Consider the following 20,974-nt stretch of genomic DNA (forward strand, 5'->3'; position numbering starts at 1 on the left):
AGTTTTCAGCATCAGTTTTCAGCATCAGCCCCTGTGCAGTCAGGGGCCTACCCAGCTGATCCACTTAGAATTGATGCATGATGTAAAGATCTTTCCCCTAGAAAAATGATCTGCTCCTTCTGCAAAAGTAGTATCTAGAAATTAGTTTCAAAATCCTCTTTGAGTTTTATTTTTAATCAACACCTCAATTCTGTCTGGAATGTATAGCTGCCGACTTTGCATTGTGTTTCAGTAAGGGCCACAATCTCAGTCAAAAATGCATTCTTTCCCCAATGTAAATGCGTGGAAAGCAGAGTATGAAGACAGTGGTGCGATCTCTCAATTACACTTCTAGGGTTGCCCTGATGCGATACCACAGACTTGGGGTTCTAAATCATGGACACGTCTTATCTCCCCACCCTCTAGTCTGCAAGGCCAAGGTTGGGGCATCAGTATCATTTGTTCTTTTGAGAACTCTGAAGGAGAATCTCTTCCTGTCTCTCCTGCTGTTTTATTGGCAATGATTGGAGTTTCTTAGCTTAAAGATAGATCTTCCTGACCATTGCTTTCTCTTCCTATGGTGTTCTTCTGTGCTTTTCTGGCTCTGTGTCCAAATTTCCCTTCATACCAGTCAGGCTGGTAATGATCTTATTTTAATGATCTTATTTGACCCTGCTTGTGTTGTGTGAGGACATAGTTCCAAGTCAGGGCACACTCTAAGGACTCCAGTGTGTCTGTTGTGGTGGTCACAGTCTAAACTAAGACACTCTCAGACGTGTCTGCCATGTATACAACCATTTGTTCTTAGAGGACAAACAGTTTAATTGATTAACTTCTCTTTTCTTGAAAAACATTTCCCCAGTGACTTTAATATTAATTATGTGCATATGTAGTTTTATTTCTTTGCACTTTGCAAACAGCATTTTGTTAACTCGGGGAAGTGGGATACAGCTACTTGAAAGATATTCCAAAAGGCAAGGGTCACGAGAAAGGGAAGGGATGAACTTATAGAGAGGACAGCTGGTGAGCACAACTTGATCAGGTGAGGGATGCTGAGGAGGCAGAGAGAGTGGGCAGAGCTTTTCTACTTGTTCTATAAGGCTAAATGGACCTGGCAGTCATGCCCAGAATTCGAGTGTAAAGTTCCCACATAACCGGGTCACCATCTGGAGGTGCTGTTGGCAGTAACCCCAGGGACTCTCTGAGTCTCTGCTGCCAGACAATAAGAACTGCTATTTGTTGGGCTATTGCTGTCAATCAGGAACTATATTGAGTACTATCTTCCACTTTTGCAACTTCAAGACAATAGACAGAGGAGTAAGAGTCAGCTGACCAACAGAGATTGCGCTCTAGTCATTTGAGAGAGCTCAAGGTTCTGGGCTTTAGCCATGGTATTAACCTAGGAGCCAAGGCCTGCTCTTTACCTTCTTCCGGGTCTCCTGAAAAATCAGTCCGCGTGGCAGGAAATCGCCATTAAAGGGTAGTCAATCAGCGCTCACACTGGCAGACAGTGTACCAAGCATGTCAGAGCATTACTGCAGAGTATGCCCAGATAGCTCCTGGAGTGGACTGCCGAACTGGACTGCACAGCATGTACCTGTGAAGACATATGGACTTTAATATTGAAGGAGGACCTCCAGTCCTCTTCCCGTCCTACTATCCCTACTCCAAATCGCTAAAACTTAGACCTGATGCTTGCTCTGGTCTGTCCCTATTGGGCAACCTTGACGGAGATTGCTTTTGTGTAACTTGACTTCTTTCAGATCCCAAATTTCTTGTTCCCCACCCATTCTGTATGTCTTTTTTCCCCTTCCTGCATACAAGGCAGCCAGACTTCATTGGACAGTGCTTTGATGTAAAGGATCATTGGTTATATAAATGCAGTTCAGGGAATAAGATTTGTTAGTTAACTTCTGTTTCCTGTGACTGACTTAATGATTAAACTTTCAGCAGTTTTCAGAAAGCCCTAGGGAACCATACTTGAGTAGTAGTGTTTGGAGTGTGTGTGTGTGTGTGTGTGTGTGTGTGTGTGTGTGCAAATGCACATATGTGTATGTATGTGTGTATGTGCATGTGTCTGTATACATTTGAAGTGTAGAGTTGAGTTGATGGTGATAACAGTTATTTTATTATTTTCTAGATCAGGCACTCATCATGTCTACTGTGACAACCTAAATTTACAGTCAGTAATGACATTCCTAAAGTAAAAATGAGCAAGCCTGTGCACTTTTTCTCTACACTTGATCACACAGTCCTACTTATTTTATGGGCTACTGTTAAGGACTGTTAAGAAAGTATAAGTTTCTCTGTGGCATACCTATATCTTTTGAAATTAGGGTGTGTTATGGTTTGAACCTGGTGTCTACCAGAGGCTCATGTGAACACCTATGGCCAAGCTGAGGTTGGTCTTCTGGGAGATTGTGGGGCTTTGCTGGTGGAGGGGGATCACTGGAGGCAGGACTTTGAAGATTAGCCCCACCTTGCTTCTCATCCTCTTCTTCCTGCTTCCTGCCTGCTGGGGAGATATGAGGCCCACCGTCTACCATGATAAATTGTATTACCTGAAACATGAGTCAGAATAAATCCTTCTTCCCTTAAGTTGCTGCTATCTGGTGTCCTGTCACAGCAATAAGAAAACTAGCACAGTGTGAATGTTCAATGTGATAACTACATTCTCTATTCATAAATCACTTGAGTCTATGGAGAAGGGGCTAGTTACCTATGGTTTCAATGCAACTGACACAGCTTAAGTCCTGTTTAGTAGACATTCTCACTCTTCTCTGAAATAAAGCAACCTTCGGGGAAGATTTGCAACGCTAGATCACATTCTTTATAAGACTCAAGCCATTAAGGATGTGAACTGAAATACACTGCTACAGGCATTTGAAATGCCTGAGTGTTCAAAAGTTCAAATTCACCAGAAATGAATTAGATATTTTGACTCTCGAACTATTGGCCATCCACCATGACAGACAAAATAGAGCCAGGATTTTTCCTCCTTTCCATTAATGAAATATAATACACACTGAGAAAATGTTCCTACCACAAATCTACCACCAAAATATTTTTAGAAGCCAGCCAATTAGATCAAGAAAGAAAACAATGCCCACATGCAGAGCCCCTCATCCTTATTTCAGTTTCTGCTTCATCCTGCTCTGCACTAGGGTGAGAGCCAGGGCTTTCAACATCACCAATTGTGCCTGTCTGCATTTGCTTACCTGGCAGCAAACATCAGAAGTGGCAGCTGAACAACCTGGGTGTGTAGACAGCCATGCCTAGGAGACATACAAGTTAGAGGGCATCTGGGACTTCACTGGGCTGTGCAGATGTCTTCCTTCTGGAAGTTCCAGGTGAGATCAGCCTACACGCTGCACTTTGAAAGTGACTTCCTTCCAATTGAGAATGGACAAGGACTTGAAATGGCAGTTATGAGTATACATGGTCAGCCTCAGTAGTCAAAGCTTTGAGGTAAGGAGCTTTGTTTTTGCCCAAATCTCCTTTAAGCCTGCCCCATATTCTCTGTCCTATGGACTCCTTTAACACACAGTAACTCCTTAAGAGCAGAGACCATTTTCACTCTGAGTATTACACCAGAGATTTTTTAAATGCTCAACATATTATATAGGTAATATCACTCTCTGCACATGTGTCAGGCAATTTGCAAAAGTGAAATTACATTCTACCCCATAGAAAATGTATAGGTCATTATAATGATCATATCTTTGCCTAATATGAATAATTTTACTATATACTTTTCATGTATAAGCAGATTTTTCAAAATATTTCTAACTCAAAATGAAATCTGTAGAATGTGCTCTGATTAGAAACAGCATAGTGCTTTTGATGAGTGAAGAATCTTCCCCCAATTCCCTCTTTTCTACACTAGAGAAACTCAGAGTTGCCAAGGTGGTGCTCTGTTAATAAGATCTGCTTATCCTGACCAAAATAACATGAATGAATAGCTTGCTTTGTACCATTTTCAGGCCAGAGCAAAAAGTTATCCTTGAAGAAGTCCTGGCTTGGGAGTCAACACACACTCAAGACTAATTCAAGAACTAATTTTTACACACACTAGATAGGTAAACTTGTCAAGTCACTTAGCATCCAAGAGTCTCATTTTATCTGGAGGATATTCTGTAGCATTCCCCGCTAACATAAGGACCCATAAAGTTAAGAGTGCCTTTCACAGTAAAGTGCTATACCCAAATAAATTACTTTGGCTCTTCTTAAGTTGCCTGAGGGCCAGCACAGGGGTACTTTCTTGATTTATTGTTTTGCCTCAAGAAATCTATTGCTTTATACATAAGGAGAATCAGTGACTTTCTAGAATTTTGAGCACTTTGGTAAATAGGAAGATCATCCTCAGTACAACAGGAGTACGTCCCGGTTTGGTTAGAATGGTGATCACTAGTCCTTAAGACAATAGGCCATTTGTGGGATGGTGGTTAAGGCAAGGATGCTTTCTATGGCAGTGTAAAACATACATACACACACACACACACACACACACACACCATTAAACTGCCCCGTTTAGAAATGAATCCTGAGCCAGGGACTCAGTTCTATAATCCTAAAAGCTGACTGAATTAGACATTTTGGAACACATGCTTTATTTCCATGAGAAGCCAAGGATCATACTCCATTTGAATGCCTCATTAGCTTTTCTGCACTGCATGCACAGAATGTCTATTGCACACACTGCCTTTGGGGGTGAAGAAAACAACACTGTGTTTATAAGCGAACATACATGCAACTCAGATATCTCTGTGAAACCCAAAGCTGTCTTCCTGAAACCTGGCCCTCTCCATTTCTCATTCAGTGTGAGTTACCTCTAGGGAAATTGTTCAGCCTTGCCACTAATAGCGTGTTTTACAATCAGACACCCTGATTGCCTTGCGATCTTATGACTCTTAAATCACTATCTGGGTACCAATTTCCTCCTCGGTCAGATGTCTAGAGTAATACATGCCTCAGAGTACTGCTGTGATGATGAAGTGAAATGATGTGTACTAAGATCTTAATATCATGTTTAGCACATGCTAGGAGCTCATCAACTGAGGCTTTTGTTTTGGTTTGCATCATGTTCACTTAAGAAAACACATGAGTCCATGGATTCCTTTTTATTTTCCAGCACTAACAGTCTTCCTGGACTTCTAGCAGCACTGCTTTCCCAGACATACTCTTTATATTCTAAATCGTCAGGGGGAAATTTCCACATGATCCAAATTATTTTGTGTCATTAAAGCACTTATGTTCTAAATGATAGGCCATCAAATCTCATGCTCCAGAGACTAGGCGGGTCATTAAAAAGCCTCCATTCTTTCTGAACGTGGGTGCTCCCTAGCAGATGGTGCAGTCAGTGATATAGTTGCCCTCCTACAATGAGCAGGGATGGTTTAATATTCCTTTCCTTTGCAAAGCAGTGTCTGCCTTCGTTAGGAAGGTGTGCTCAGAAGTCAAATTACATAGGTTAGAACTTCAGCTCCTTCATTGATTTGCTGTTTAACCTTCGCTACATTTTGAAATCTCTAGAGAAATGGAGAGTAATACTTTTTACCTGAAGTTGTGAGTTTTCAATAAGATAATGAGATGATGCATCTCACAGAAAGCTTTGAGCTGTGCCTGACACATAGTTTTACTACCAATTTTATTATCAGCTGTAAGGTTATTTATGCACGGGTCTATTTATTTGTGCCCTATTCATGGCATTAAAAATTATTAGGGTCTGCTATTTTACATTAAAAGAAGATGACAACCTTGTTGACTTTCTTCAGCAAACTCTAGCATAACCCTCATTATAGTCTAAGATATCCTCACAAACTCTAGAAACGGTGAAGTTCTGCAATACCAGAAGGGAAGTGCACATGCAATCAACATCGTAATGGGAGTTTCGTTTATTTTTTGGTATCTGTGTGTGCGTTTTTCTGTGTGTTGAAAGATACATATGTTCATGTGTATGCACATGCACTTGTGTGTGTGTTTGTGTGTGTGTGTGTGTGTGTGTGTGTGTGTGTGTAGACATATGTGTGCCTGCATATGGAGGCTGGAAAACAAGTTTGGCTATTATTCTATAGGGACGAGCCAATTTTTTTTTTAGTGTATTTGAGGGTCCCTCCCTGGCCTGGAATTCACCAAATAGGCTATGCTGGCTGACCAAAAAACATCAGGGATCTACCTGTCCCTGTGTTCCTAATGTTAGGGTTACAAATACACTCTGTCATGCCTGGCTCTTTTTGCACGGGTTCTCTGGATCAAATTCAAGTCTTCATGCTTGCAAGGCAAGCACTTTACTAACTGAACCATCTCCCAAGCCCAATTTCATTTATTTATTAAATTATTAGATCATAGTGAGAGGCCAGCTGTGGGAACTGGAATTTTTTTTTATCCTCTTTTGTCTTAGAGTATCACTGCTGGGCAGAGTTACTTCTAGCCCCTCTTGCCTGACAGGACAAGGAAACACCTGTGCGGCTATTAACCGTATACTCCACTGTCTACACAGACGGGCATGGAGCTATCTGGGTTGGTTAGATTCCCATTTCTATGGCAAAATATCAGAAACAAACTATTTTTAAAATTTAATACTTGTTTGTATTTTATGTATATGAGTATTATGCCTGAATGTATTTAAGTATACCAGTGCAATGCAGTTACTGCAGAGGACAGAAAAGGGCATCAGATCTCCTGGAACTGAAGTTGTAAACAGTTGTTAGCTGTTATGTGGGTGCTGAGATTCGAACCCGGGTCTTCTGCAAGAACAGCCGTGGCTCTTAACTGTTGAACAATCTCTCCAACCCCCAAGATGAACAGTTTATAAAGAGATTTATTTGGCTCACAGCTTCTGATATTCCAGTCCATGATCAATTGGCACATTGCTTTGGAGCCTGTGGATAGGCAGAACCTTGTTGGGAATTAATGGCAGTGGAGCTGTTCACCTTATGGCAGAAAGTAAGCAAAGAAAAAGAGAAAAGAGACTGAGTAATATCCCCAGTGACCTAACTGCCTTAATGCTCCACCACCTTCCAGTAGCCACACCCTGGAGACCAAGTCTGCACACGTGTGTCTTTGGGAGACGCCTCACATCCAAACTGCAGCACGATGTGGATCTATGTGAACTGAATAGAAGTTCATCGTGATGCATCTATGTTTAATCCCTTACCCTATGAGTCATTCTAGCCTTATCTACATGCTATATTTTACCTTCTACTCCAGCCGAAACAACTCTCATTAATACTTGTACGGCTGTGTCAGATGTGTTCCCCTGTTCTTCTGGAGCACCATGTCTTCAACTGGAGTGCAGTTTCCTCTATGGACTCCCCTTTCCCCTTGGTCTTACAATCTGAACACAATTAGATTGCTTTGTCAAATTTAGCATTCCATCCTGAGATCCATTAACCTTCTAAAAAAGTTGCATACAACATGGAGTAAAGTTGGTACTCTAAAGTTCTACAGAGGTCAGCAAATGCATAGTGTCATATACCCTGGCCCACCTCAGTGACATACGGAATAGTTTCTACAAGCAACACCCTCCACTAGATCTATTCAGCTTTGTGCCTCCATTCCCCAAGTGCTCATTGGTTTTCATTGTGATCTCTACTGCTTCTTTAATTTTGCCTTTTCCAAAATGTCACATAATCATAATCATACAGCAGGTAGGCTTTCTCCAACCGACTCCTGTCACATAGAGATAGGCAGTTAAGTTTCGTCCATGTATTTTCTCAGCCTGTTAGCTCATTTCTTTTTATCACTGAATAATAATATCCCACTGTGTAGATATACCACAGTTTGCTTACTCACTCACCTACTGAAAGGCATCTTGCTTGCCTCAGTTTCACAGATTATGAATGAAGCTGCCATAAACATTCATATGCAGGCTTTAGTGTGGACATAAGTTTCCCAATCAGCTGTGTAAATGCATAGGAGAGTGATTACTGGATCTGGTGGAAAGACTGTGCTTGTATTTCTAACAAACAGACATACTGGACTCAAAAGTGGCCTTGTCATTTTGATTCTCTCCATCAATGAATAAGAATTTTGATTTCCCTCTCCCCATGCTATCAGTTAGTATTACCAACATTTCCTTGAATTTGGCACATTTTAATAGATGTATACCAATATCTCATAGTTTTATTTTGCAATTCACCGTTGAGAAATGATGTTATCTTTTCATGCAATTATTGCCATTTGAATATTCTCTTTCAGATCTTCCCTAGATTTTATGTAATTTTTGCTAATTTCATACAATATAATTTGATAGTATTAAGGTTGGTTCCCCTACCTGCACACCCTTTTATTATTCCTGGCCTAATTTCCTGTATTCTATTACATATGCAAAATCCTATAGAGTCAAATTTGTGTCCCCAAATGCCTGTTGCTGTAAATTCATCCACTGGAGCCTAGTTAACCTACCAAAGGTCACACTCTTAAGCAAGACTGATCTCCACCCATCCACACTGGCCCCAGTAGTTATTAGATGCTAATAGATCCTCAGTATTATTGGGGTTTCTTATCCCATGTCTATGCTGGGATTTTGTCTGGCTTGAGTTTATGTGGAACTTGTGCATGATGTCACCATTACTGAGAATTCATATGAGTAACTGCCCAGCTGTTTAGAAAACTGTTTCCTTTTGGTCATCTACCAACTCTGGCTCTTACAATTTTCCCGCCCCCTCTTCCACAGTGATGAGCCTTGGGAGGCAGAAGTTTGATATGTGTCCTATTCAGGGATAAGCAGTTGGCCAGTTGTGGTTCTCTGTTTTAATTACCGTCTGCTGCATAAGGAAGCTTCTCTGGTGAGAATTAAGAGATACATTAATCTATGGGTATAACAGTATTTTTAGGAGTCAGTTTAATACTATATCTATTTAGCAGAGTAATAGCATTAGGCTTTCCCCTACAGCCTGTGGCTCGCCTAGCCAGAGGTTCCTGGGCCCGATAACAATGTCAGATATGGCTACATCCTATGAAGCACGCCTCAAATTCAATTACAAAGTGATCAGTTATACCCAATATATTTGTGCCTCTGTTGTACCAGTAGGGATCGCTTGTCAGACCAGCTCACAGGATTTACAGCTGGGTCAGGTTGATGTTATTTTTCTCTTCAGGTAGCATGCATAGCACCTTCCAACACTATGAAAGCTAGCCAGTAGAGATGAAGCTTTAAAGTCAGTGTCAGGTTGATTTCTCCTTGTTTTTTCTACAGCTTATTTATATAGTAAGACCCTTCAGCCTTACCGTTAACTTCTGGTGGATAACCAAGAGCAAGGGCAATGGCCTTTGTTCTTTGAGGATCTATGGGACCCCCAGTCAACAGCTTCAAAGCAGGGAATACATCCTTGGCACTGGGCTTTACTTTCCCTAATTTTTAACTGGATTATTTTTTTCTTTCATTATCAACTCCTAAGTTTAGTTATATATTTTGAATCCAAGTTTTATATCAAATACATTTAATGAATATTGTTATCCAGTTTATGATTTTCATTACATTGTATTAACAGCATCTTTTACAGAATTAAAGTTTTTAATTCTGATAAAACTCCAACTTCTCTGTTTTCTTACTTCATGAATTATGCTTTGGAAGTATCTAAAACTCACTATGAAAACCAAGTTCACAGGGACTGGAGAGATAGCTCAGTAGGTAAGAACACTGGCTATTCTTGCAGAAGATCCAGGTTCGAATCCCAGCACCCACATGGCAGCTAACAAATGTAACTCCAGTTTCAGAGGATCTGATGGCCTCTTCTGTCCTCCGCAGGCATTGCATGACACGGGTGCACTTACCTACATGCAGGCCATACACACATACACATAAAACAAAATAAAAAATATTAAGTAAAATATTTTTTAAAAAATAAAACTGAGTTTACTTGCATTTCTTCTTTATTTTTATGGATGTTTTATAATTTTTACTATACATTCACTTCCAAAGTCTATTCTGAGTTTTTGTGAAAAATGGTTTTGTCCTACCATTTGCTGAAAGATTATCATTTCTTCATTAACCACCTTTATGTCTTTGTCAAAGAACAATGAACTGTGTTAGTGTGAGTCTTCGCTTGGTCCTGCATTTTCTCTGATATCACGCTGTCTTCATCACTGTAGCTTTATAGAATATCATGGGGATGAGTAATGTTAGTCCTTTCAACTTGGTTCTTTTTCAGTACTGTGTTGACTACTTTTGAGCTTATGACTTTCTGCCCAAATTTTAGGATCCAGTTCTGGATATTTTCAAAGTAAATGTTTAGACATTCTATTGGGATTTTTTTAAATATGGAGATCAAGGGTTAAAGAAGTGGCATCTTCATAGATTTGAGTCTTCTTCATGGACAAGGAATATTTAAATATTTACAATTATTTAGATCTTTGTTGACTTTTCTACCTGGACTTTATAATTCTCTGCACATAACCCTTCTATTTCATTATATTTATACTTAAATGTAGCATGCTTGAGTTTTATTGTATTATTTTATTTTGAATTCTGGTTGTTGCAGGACTGGAGAGATTTCTCAGTGGTTAGAGCACTGGTTGCTCTTGCAGAGAATGCAGGTTCAATACCCAGCACCCAGATGATAATTCCCAAACCACATGTAACTCCAGTGTCAGGGGATCCAGTGCCCTTTTCTGACTTCCATGGTCATTGCACATTTGTGGTGCACTTATATACATACAGGCAAACACTCATGCAAAATCTTTTAAAATTCTGGATGAAAGGGACCAGCTGACTTTTTAACCTGGTATTCTACAACCGTGATATACATGTTCAGTAGTGTCAAAAACATCTTGTTTATTGTTTTCTGTTTGTTCAATTCATAGGCAATCATGTCATCTGTGAATAAGGAAAGTCTGATGTTTTTAGTTTATATATATAATATTTTTTATCTCCTTCAATTAGGTAGCACTCTTACTCTGATGATGTATAAAACTAGAAAGAGTGTTCATCCTTGCCTCAATTCTGATTTTAGGGGAAAAGTGTCTAAATTCTGTGTTAATATGATTTTCTATCTTTAGTCAGTTAACATACATTACATTGATTTCTAAATAATAAGGTAGGCTCATATACTTGGGATTAATTCAGCTTGTCACAGTGTATGATTTCTTTTTATACACTGCTAAAATTAATTTGTTAATATTTCACTAGGAAGTTTCACATTTATACTCTTGAATGAATTGGTGTGTAACTTTCATTTCTTTTCTTATAATGTTTTAATCTATTTGGTATTGGGTGATGCTGGCCTCATAGAATAAGCTATAGGTTTCTCTCTTTGCCTCTATATTCATTTTCTGGCAGAGATTGTTAAAAAAAATGCTTAACTGTTAAGAAGTATTATCAGTGCTTTATTTTTGCAGTTATTCTCTTCCCTCTCTTTTGGGAAGTTAATAGTTATTGATTCAATTTCTTTATTAGATATAGACAGATTAATTTTTCTTATGTGAATTTTAGTAAATTGTATCTCTAAAGTAATTTGATAATTTCACCTAAGCTATCAAATTTGTACAAATACAGTGTTTAGGTACTTTTCTGTTGCTTTGATAAAACATCATGACCAAAGGAACTTGAAGAAGGACGAGTTTATTTGGCTTATGGTTCCAGAGGGATAAGAATCTACTGTAGTAGGAAGAAGGCATGGTGGCAGAGGTGGTCAGAGCAGAAAGCTGAGCACTCACATCTCTGAGAAGGCACAGGAAGTAGAGCTAGAAACTGGGAATCGGAAGTGGCTTTGAATTCTCAAAGCCTGCCCCCGGTGATATGTTTCCTCCAGCATGGCCACCCCTCCTAAGGCTTCTATGACCTCCCCAAACAGCGCTTTAAACTAAGGACCAAATATTTATGGATCCCATAGGGGATACTTCCATTGAAACTACCACATAGCTTTCCCTATAGGGCCATACAGGCTCAAAGCCACATCATATTGCAAAAATGCATTTAGTCCAATCTTAAAAGTCCCCATAGTCTTTAACAAAGCAACACTATCCAAAAGTCCTGTAACCAAAGCCTTTTCTGCGAATTAAGGCACTATCTTATCTCTACACCTCTGTAAAGTAAAAAAGCAAATTATATACTTCCAATAAACAAAATGTACATAGAATACACATTCCAATACAAAGTGAAGGAATGGGATGTAGAGAGGAAATATTGGACCAAAGCCCCCAAACCAACAAGGCAAACACCAAACCCTGCAGCTTAATGACCAATTTCTGTAACTTTACTTCCAAACCAGCTTTGCTGCCTGCAACATATCTCACTCTTTTGGTCTGGACACCTTAACAGATGTCCACCAGCTCTGGCATCTCCAATATCTTGGGATCTCCACTACCAACCACGTTTCACCTTTACAGCTTCACACAATGGCCTTTTTGGTACCTCTTGGCCTCCCAGAACCTTCTTTTACAAGAACTCCCCTGCTACACACTGTCTGGCCTCAACATCTCTCTGAAACCATGGAGGAAGAACTGATGTTCACCTCACTCATGCAAATCTTTCATACCTCTAAATCCAGCACTGCTAAATGTCACTGCCAAATTCCACTGAAAGCTTGGGATGGATTTTGACCCTTGTTCATCCACATTACTAGCAGTTTTTATCTATTGGGGGATTTTAGGAGCAGAAACCTCCTTTGGCCTTTTCCTTACAGAAAGAAGTTTAGCTGGTTGAGGTACACTTTCCATTGTTCAAGTGCAAATCTGGAGGCCTCTTCTTAATGGCTCCAATCTCCTTATCAAAGAGAGCCTCTCCTTCAGCAAAGGCCTTGGTGCCAAGATTGCTAAGTTTCCCAGTGTTCTTTTTCTCTCAAAACTGTATATTTTGCATTTACACACTGATTGCTCTTTTTCCCTGTAGATTTCCATAATATTCACCATTAATAACCACACCACTGATTAATATTATGCTGTCTTGATATTTCTTCCACCAAATAAATTAGTCCATTACACTTAAATTTAGTCTTGAGTAACTTCTTAGGCCTTGGACAGACTGTAGCTAAACTCCTTGCCAAAATATCCCAGTTTCTGTTTAAGTCTTTATTTCCATTTCTCTCTGCAACATCTTGAGATGGGTCTCTACTAGAATGACCTATGGCTGAATGGCCTATGGACTCTGTTTATAGCATTCAACTGCTTTTCTAGTCAAAACTCCCAAAGTCTTCTACATGCCTCCAGAAAATATGGTGAGCCCACCCCCAGTGCCATGCTTTCTTCAGTATGGCCATGCTTCCTAAGGGTTCCATGACTCACTCCAAAACAGTGCCACAAACAGGGGACCCATTGTTCAAGAACTTAGAGCCTGTGGAGGACACTTCCATTTAAGCTACCACATACAGTTGTTAATATTCCTTTATTTTTCTTATAATACCTATAAAATCAAGAGGATGTTCCATCTTGTCTATGGAGAATTGGTTTCTAGTCATTTTTGAAGAAAACACTTTTAGCTTAATTTATTTTTTCTCTATTAATTTCTGTTTTTAATTGATTTTTCTCTAATTATTCTTGTAATTTATCCTATAATCTGGTACTTAAATTATTCTAGCTTCATAAGATTTGATTTCCCCTTTTCACCTCCAAACTGGTTTCTCTGCATTGCACAAATTTTTATTTATTTAGTTCCAAATATTATAAAATTTCTATTGGGACTTATTTGACCCACATATAATTTAGAACTATGTTGTTTGATTTTGAATTATTTATAGTTCTTCCAAATATCTTTTTTCTTGTGAATTTCTAGTTTAATTCTCTCCTCTGAAATAAAATTTGTTTTTAGATTTAATGGTTGGCTTAATGTTTCACACACACACACACACACACACACACACAGACTTAAGCAATCTAAATTCTTTTTCAACTTTTCTGCCCTTGCCTATTCATTTCAGTGCTCCATGTGCAATAATTATCCAGCAATGTTTTCCGAATATTAAATAGTAGTGTTTTAGATAAACTTGTTTTTTCGCTAATAATTTTGCTTTTTGGTGAATCTTTCTTAAACACCTTAAAAGCAATTCTTACAAGGGAATTCTTCTGGCAATGAATTTCCTTAGTCTTTTTAGCTTTGAAATCCTTTAATTCTTCATTAATTTTGAAGAATTATTTAACTGCACATAGAATTCTTGGGTGGCATTTTTTTCTTTTGGCTTTGAAGGATTTCACAGTACTCTTAGCTATTATGATACTTTGGCAAAGTCCAACCCTTCTTTGTGTCCCTAACACTTGTCTTCCTTCGCTTCATGATTTCTCCTTGCCTTTAATTTTATACAGTTTAAATATGATAGTCTTGGGTTTATTTTTGTTTTACTGTTTATCCTATAGGTGTTCCCCGAGGCTTTATGGTGTAATGTATATAATAAATTTGGAAAAGTTTGCAGCATTATTGCTTACATGCTTCTCCTGTCCCATGATTCTCCCTTTCCTCTTCTGCTTGGCATTCTAAGGTATGTATTCATTAATACCTTATGAAATATGCTCATAGTTCTTGATACTGTTCTATGGCTTTCATTATTTTCTTCTCTTTTCTGTTGGAGATACTCTGTTAACCTCTTCAACATCACTATCATTCTTTCCTTAGGTCTCTTCAGTCCGCTGATGGACCCATCAAAGACTTTCTTTCAGGTAACACTAGGGACTTTTTTTAGGATTTCATGGAGCCAGGCTGGCCTCAAAATTGTTCTACAGCCAAGGATGACATCAAACTTCTGATTCTGCTGTCTCCACTCTCCAAGTGCTGGAATTGCACATACTCCTCCCTGCCTAGTAACAGTGGATACTTTCCCACGATTTCAACTCACTTCTTTCTTAGTGCTGCATCTCTGCTTACAGTGCCCATTCTCCTTGCATGTGGCTTAAATTTTTTCATTAGACTCTTGACATATGAATTAAACTTATTTGAAACTTCCCATCTCAAACTTCCAACTTCTTTGTCATATTTGAGTCTGGTTATGAGGCTTGCTTTGTCTCTTACATTTTTTCCTTGCAGTTTGCAGACCTTACAATGTTTGCTGTTTCAAGCTCGACATGTTATATGGGATAAGGGAAATTGATATAAATAAGCCTTGGAATAAGCATTTATATTTATATGGCTAGGAGCTGGGCTGTGTCTAACATTTCCTATAGTCATGTGAGTCAGATACTTCAGTCTTCTGGTATTTTGGTTTCATTTCTACTTATGAGATTTGACTTCTCAAGAACTTCTTCTCAAGTCTGTAAGCATTTCACTGAAAGATTCATTTCAATTTAAAAATCATGATCTAATTTTTAGCCTATACCCATCAGTTTCTAGGAACCTGTATAAAGAATAGTGAGCTAGTGCTTCTACATGAATTAGAGTAACTCAACTGAACAGACCACATGATATTGAAAATTAAAGTCCTTGTCTTTTTTCTCAATATTGAACATAAGGAAAAAGAAGATTTAACTCTGATTACTTATATTATCATTCCTAGAGCTTCATAAAATCTGCCACTCTGGAATAGAGCTATAGCTCAATGGTAGAGCATTTACTTAAGCATCAGTAAAACCCTAGGTTTGATCCCTACCACTTTTAATCACACACACACACACACACACACACACACTCACACACACACACGCCTCTGATGAAGAAAGGAGGGAGTATAAAGGTAGGCAGCTACAGAATTATTTTAAATTACAACTATCAAAGAACAGTAGGAAATTTAAAGTTTATAACTATCCTTAGGTAAGGTGTATCAAATTTATCCTCTGCCTAACAATGTACCAATAAGTGAGCAGGAAGTATTTTTCTTTTTAGAAGAAGCATTTCATTACAGCTTTAACATACTCAATAACAATTTCCAGAGCAAAAAATATATCTCTTTCAAAAGTGGCTTTAAAATGTTTATGTTCACAGTTGAATTAATACAGTTATACAATATTGAACTCAGTATAAACCCTGTAAGACATAAAATTAAATGAGTTTTTAACCTTTAAAAAAGATCTCCATTTCATTTTAAATATACTGTTTCTTACAGAAAGACTCATTGTTTTGGCTAATAACACTTAAATGTTCGCACATGCGTCTCTAATCTATATGTACCTGATTATTACTAGTCATAATCAGTTGCACTCAGATCCTTGGCACCTGTGTATGAATATATAGTCATCGGGTAGATTTCAATGGTAATGTTTATCACTTCTACTAATTAACATGACATAACTTTTTATGCTTCCTCCTCAAATATAAATCATTTTTTTAATTTGTTGATTTTTTTTCTGTGTATATCATACAGAAGATCCCAAACCATCTCATTCATCTATACACCCACTTCCCAGATGGCACTCTCCCATAGCCGCCCCCCACTAGAGCCCTTATACTCTATAATCCCTGCTACTGTTTGCTGTGTTGTCAGCACCCTCCACCTTTCCCCAGTACTTCTCCATCCGGTGAATCTGGTCAGCCTATCTGGAGGTCTTTGTTTTAGGAAGGTCAGCTGTTCTTCATCTAGCAGCAATCAGCTGTCAATATTCCTTTAGATAAGATTGGGGTCTGCTGTTCATTTTCCCAGTTCTATGCTGGGTTACTATCTGGGAGTCTCTTGGGCCACCCTGGCCGACAATTCAAAATATGATACCTCCAATCTGGCATTGTTTCTTGTTCAGTAGCCTTTAGCTACACATATGGACTCTTAAAAAATTATATTGGCCCCTTTAATCTTTGGTTATACTTTCCTTTTGGGTGTTTAAGGCCATACAGTTGGCCCAGATAAAACAATTTATTTTTACTCTTAAGGCCGTTTGAGGATCTGTTCCTCAGGTCACATGGGCTTGGGAGGAGCACCTGGCTCCTTTCTTTTACCAGTTCCATCTTTGTGACAATAAGGCAAAGGTCCTACTTGACCATGGCTGGCTTCACTTGGAAGCATGGAGGAAATGTTCCCTCTGTGTTGACCCTCCTCTTTGTAGACTGCATACCAGTTCAAGTCCATCTGGTGGGGTCTCCATGGCCTCCTTGATCAAGAGAACAGGTGACTCACCACAGTTACAGAACATTTTGAGAGATGCTCATAGTTGCCTGGAACTTAGTCGACCTAGGAGGGAAAGGAGCAAAAACTGTCCTTTATGTCCCTCTGTCCAAATTAGTATAGGCCTCATAGTATGGCTGTTAAATATTGAATAAGTTTAGTTCCACCAGTCTGGTACTATTAATTGCCACGTGCCATGTAGATAAAGCTTGGGAAAAGACTAAACGCTCTCAGATAAACCTTGCCTAGACATATTTCTTGATCTAGTATGTATAATTTGTCAGTAGGTTGTTGGACTAATATGTTTCCCTCTGGTTTTTAAAATGAGCTAGGCATTATTATCTCTCACATTCTCTAGCTTTCCATCACGGTAACCCAATTAAGGTGCCCCCATTCCCCCCCTTTCTCCCTTACTAATACCCTTCTCCTATGGTCCTACCTCTCTTGAGCTCCTTCTTTTCCATTATCCCCTAGGTTCCTTGTATACCCTTCCCTTCCCCCTCCCTTAAACTAACACAATTTTTATCCATTTCTCTCTTATTAAGGCCTGTTTCCTACTGTTCTCTTTCAGGTCTCTCTCAGGTTCTTTCTTTCCCTTTACCTCCATGATTCCTTTTCATTATCCTGGTTCCTGAAGTTACATCAGGATACATATTCACGTATAAGGATTTAGTGCTAGGATCCACAAATGAGGGAGAGCATACATGGTTTGTTTTTTGAGTCTGTGTTACTTCACTTAATGTAACAGTTTCTAGTTCCATCCATTTACCTGAAAATTTCATGTTTTCGTCTTTCTTTACACATGAATGAAACTCCATCCTATAAATGAACCACATTTTCATTATCCACTCATCAATTGAGGGACACCTAGGTTGCTTCCATCTCTTAGCTATTGTGAAAAGAGCAGCAACAAACATGGATGTACAAGTGTCTCTGCAGTAGGATGAGTTCTTTGGGTATATGCCTGGGAGTGGTATAACTGGGTCAAATGGTAGGTTCATTTGTAGTTTTTTAAGAAAGAGTTCTCCACACTGTTTTCCATAGGGGTTGAACAAGTTTGCAGCCTCACCAGCAGTGGATGAGTGTTCCCCTTTCCCCACATCCTCTCCAACATTTGTTCTCTTGATCTTAGCCAGTCTGACTGGGGTAAGATGAAATCTTAAAGTGGTTTTAATTTGCATTTAATTACTAGTGAGGTTGAACATCTTTTAAGATGCTTCATATACATTTTTATTTCTTCTTTTGAGAACTCTGTCCTGCTCCTTAGCCCATCTTTGAAGTGGGTTACTTGCTTTCTTGATTCTTTGTTTTTTGAGTTCGTTATATATTCTGGATGTTAAATCTCTGTCAGATGTGTCACTGTTGAAGATTTTCTCCCATCCTATGGTTTTTCTCTTCACTTTCCTGGTTGCCTCCTTTGATGTACAGAAGCTTTCTAGTTTAAGGAGGCCCCTTTTGTTGATTCTTGCCTTTTATTCCTGAGCAATTGATGTCTGGTTTAGAAAATCCTTTCCTACACCTATATCTTGTAGGTTTTTGCCAATGTTTTCTTCTAACAGTTTCAGAGTTTCAGGTTTCACATTGAGGACTTTGATCCATTTTTAATTGACTTTTGTACAAGGTGAAAGGTCGGAGTTTAGTTTCATTATTCCACAGGTAGAGACCCAGTTTTGCCAGCACCATTTGCTGAACATGCTGTCTTTCCTCCAGTGAATGTTCTTGGCCCCTTTGTCAAATATCAAGCAGCTGAAATTGCATGTACTCATATTTTGAAGACCCAAATATGAGCAGGAGTTTATGCAAAGTCATATTAGAGAAAAAGAATGAACTGAGGCTCAGACATAGTGACTTGCCTAGTGATTTCTACTTGCCAGACATTCAGTAAGGTGATCTTCTAACTAATTTTGTAGCATTGTACAAATCATTTTTAATCTTTAGTTTCTGTAACAGCAAAATTAGGAGAGTCATATTTGTCTATATTCTTTATTCAGAGATTCAGATGAAACAGTGATTCTGGATATACTCTAAAAAGTACAGAATGACATAAAGTTTTATTTCTAGAACACTCATATATACCATGTTTATCTATAAAAAGAGATGTTTAAAGTATATTTCAGAAGCTTGGCAGGATTTGTACTTTTCCATTAGCTTTACTTATTTAATCTATTCTTTTCATAGCACTGTCTTCAAAGCTTTCTTATGCTGCTTTTCCTTAAGGGAAAAGCTTTATTTTCCTGGCTTTGCTTTGTAATCCATGCCTCCAGAACTTCCAAATTACAGAGTTTCTCCTTAGCTTTGAGCATTTTTAGGTGGGCAAAATGGACTCTCAATCTGTGCTAGAAAAAGTGAACAAATGTGACTGAGTGAGCCATGACTGGAGCTTGGATGAAGTGATGACAAACTTCCTATCATAAGGCTTAGATCTGTAATCAGTAACAGCAATATCAGGAATTAGACCCTGTGCCTATTACAAGAGCCATTCTTGGAGACCACTGAGCTCCTCTTCCCAGGGCATTCTTCCTTGGTGTGCTGTGATTTATCTCTAATTACTTTCCTCAGTGGAAAGAGCTCTTCAGCCAGAATTCTAAGCATAATTTCCACTTCTTATGCTTACTAGAGCAATATGTTGTGCTAGTCTCAGTAGGTAGGAACTAGAGACGCTCTCTCTTTGCATTCTGTTCATTGGATGACTAAGGAATAAATTAAGTTCTCAGCACAGCAAATAAATAGTTGGGAGGTACCGTGGTTCATCATGATATACCAACTCTCCTTTCTCCACATCCTAGTCAATATGGACAGCTAGCTTCCTCATGGGAAATTGGATGAAGCATTGTACAGAGGACTTAGACTCAAGGAATAGCATTGTTCTGAACTCCCAGTGTCTGTTTATATATCCTGCTGTCTTTTCATTATAGCATCCCCATGCACTAAAACCCAAGTGGCATATCTCTAAATTTCATTAATTAATACCACTGGATTCAGGGTGTCAAAAAGATAGAAAATGTAAGAAATATATGGAAATATTAGCTGTCTTAGAAATTTAGTTTTTACTCCAGAAAAACATCATAACTCTCTAGAAACATAATGGGACAAAAAATTGACTATAACAAGCTATATGAAGTATCAAAATATAAGGGCAGAAAAAAACAAAACAAAACGTGGGTAACAGATGGATGTTGCTTTCATAAAGCAAATGAGAGGTCATAATGCCCTTCCCGTAGCTGCTTTTCATCCTTCATATTATCCATTGAAGCTTCTAGAAAAAGAGATAGGAAGATCCTGCTTTTAACCTTATTTATGTTGTTGTTGAGTTTGAGAAACCCCTACTGCTGAGCCAAATCTCGACATTGTAACAAAGCTCATCAGAAGGAAAAGTAACGGCATTTGGTGATGTCATTTGTGACAAAAGAAATAGCAATCCAGAAGGTAATTAGCAAAATGAGAATTGATAATAATAACATGAGTAATTATTTAGTAGCTCTTTTTAGAATAGAGCCTTTCAGAAGAAAGGAAGCATGAATCCTCTGGAGACAAAACAATGCCCTAAAGATGACAGTTCTAGTATAAAATTCTTAAAAGGGCACTACTATCCTCAGGCCTCTTGGGGTAAGTCTATAGCGCAGCTCTCCGCGCCAGGACTCCCTAAGCCTCATTCACCCTTCCACCCCACCCCCCACCCCCCTGCCCCCCCGCCTGGCATTCTATACTCTAGCTTGGACCCTGTGCCATTCCTAGTCTTGGGGCCCCAGACACCTGGGGAACCAATACTGCTTCCTGATCCTTTTCACCTAGACCAACTTAGTGCCTTCCTTGGGCTCCAAGAGCACTGCGTCTGGACCTGGCACCACCCTCACCTCTCTCTGCTTCCCAGAACCTGCACCACCGGCTAACTCTCCTAACCTGCTCTCCTATCCTCAGGCCACTTGGGCCAAGTCTATCGCAGAGCCCTCCGCGCCTTGACTCCCCCAACCTCATTCACCCTTCCATCTCCCCCACTGTTCTCTACTCCTAGTTTGGGCACTGCACCATTCCTAGTTTTG

The sequence above is a fragment of the Nannospalax galili genome, unplaced genomic scaffold, assembly GCF_000622305.1.
Source record: "Nannospalax galili isolate Female #2095 unplaced genomic scaffold, S.galili_v1.0 scaffold541, whole genome shotgun sequence".
NCBI lineage: Eukaryota > Metazoa > Chordata > Mammalia > Rodentia > Spalacidae > Nannospalax > Nannospalax galili.